General features: G+C 35.6%; 1 non-coding gene across 1 annotated transcript; it reads left to right on the top strand.

Moving 5' to 3' along the window:
• Positions 1 to 323: 323 nt before the first annotated feature.
• LOC111883240 (small nucleolar RNA R71) lies at positions 324 to 430 on the top strand. The gene has a single exon (XR_002847379.1). It is a non-coding gene; the product is annotated as a small nucleolar RNA R71 (small nucleolar RNA).
• Positions 431 to 1471: the final 1041 nt, after the last annotated feature.

Consider the following 1471-nt stretch of genomic DNA (forward strand, 5'->3'; position numbering starts at 1 on the left):
AATCCTTGGTTAAATGTGGCCTAATATAATTATCACAACTGACTCTTATTTCATGAATAGATTGATCCAATTTCGTCATTCGCCTATCCATAATATCTAGTTTAGCAATGATTTTAGCCAAGTTTTTGTTCCCTCCATCTCCTTTACCTCTAGTAACATCCTTTCATGGGTTGGGATACTGATGTAAGTGCTTCGCAAACTCTTCAATCAACTCTTTAATAGTTTTCGGCTCCTTCTTCGTCATTGGTCCTTAGGAGTCAAGAAGTTGTTTTGTTGTTACATTCACTTCATCATAGAAAATGGACAATTCTTGTTGGAAATTAAGATCATGTTGAGGACAACTCCTAAGCAATCCCTTGTACCTCACCCATGCTTCAGACAATGACTCTCCAACTTCTTGTTGAAAATTACCAATCTTCTTCTTGTGCGTTGAGATGTTCGAAGGTAGACTAAATTGCTCAATAAAAGCATCACGAAGATTTGCCCAAGAAGTAAATATGGGCGTAAGTGACTTCAACCAAACTTTGGCTTCACCGGTAAATTTCACCGGAAGCATCCTAAGTAATACCGACTTTCTTGGAATGCTAGGAACACTGAAGTAGTTTGCAATGTCCTTTAATTCATCAATATTCTTGAATACATCTTCATACTCTTTCCTGGTGAAAGGTATATCCTTGAGCATCGATAAAATATGGCATTTGAGCTCAAAACTTCTTTTAGCTGGTATTTCGGGTGGGACAAGGCATGGTCCATGTTCTTCATGTATTATATTCTTGTTATCTCCCATCGTCATTCTTGTAATATCCGCCATCTCTTCAACCTCACTCTTTATCTCTTCCTCGTCTGAACTTTTTTCGGTAGATGTTTCTGGCTCATATCCAATTCCCTTCTTTTTAGGTGTCCTCTCGAAACTTTCAAATCCCTTGTCCGATTAAAAAGTGCTTGTTAACTCATTGACTTACTTGTTCTTCTTATTGTGAAAAGTTGATTCTGGAGGTTGAAATGGTGCGCACTATTGGCATTTTAGATCCTCAGGTCATAAATCACTGGAATAAAAAAAACAAACCAAAAACGCATAAAAGGAATAAAAATCACTAAACTAAAAATTAATTAAGATGAGACAACGACGATTAAGATGAGATAACGACGAGGTGAATAGTAACATGACGTGTTTGCACCTCATAGAGAAAAATAAAATAAAATTAATGATGAAAAAATAACTTTTTTGCGGTTTTACCCCACAAGAAGGATATAATAACTAAAAGCAATTAAACTATAAATTAAATAATTAGTTCCTTGGCAACGGCGCCACAAACATGTTCTACACAAATATACCTATCAGTCTTAAATTTGTAACCTAACAAAACTTTACTAACTATGAACTTATAGGCAGTATACCTAGTCAGATTATATAATAGCTCAGGTAAGACGGGTGTCGAACACAGGGAACGGAATTCAATTAAATATAATA

This window comes from Lactuca sativa, chromosome 3 (genome assembly GCF_002870075.4).
Source record: "Lactuca sativa cultivar Salinas chromosome 3, Lsat_Salinas_v11, whole genome shotgun sequence".
Taxonomy (NCBI): Eukaryota; Viridiplantae; Streptophyta; class Magnoliopsida; order Asterales; family Asteraceae; genus Lactuca; species Lactuca sativa.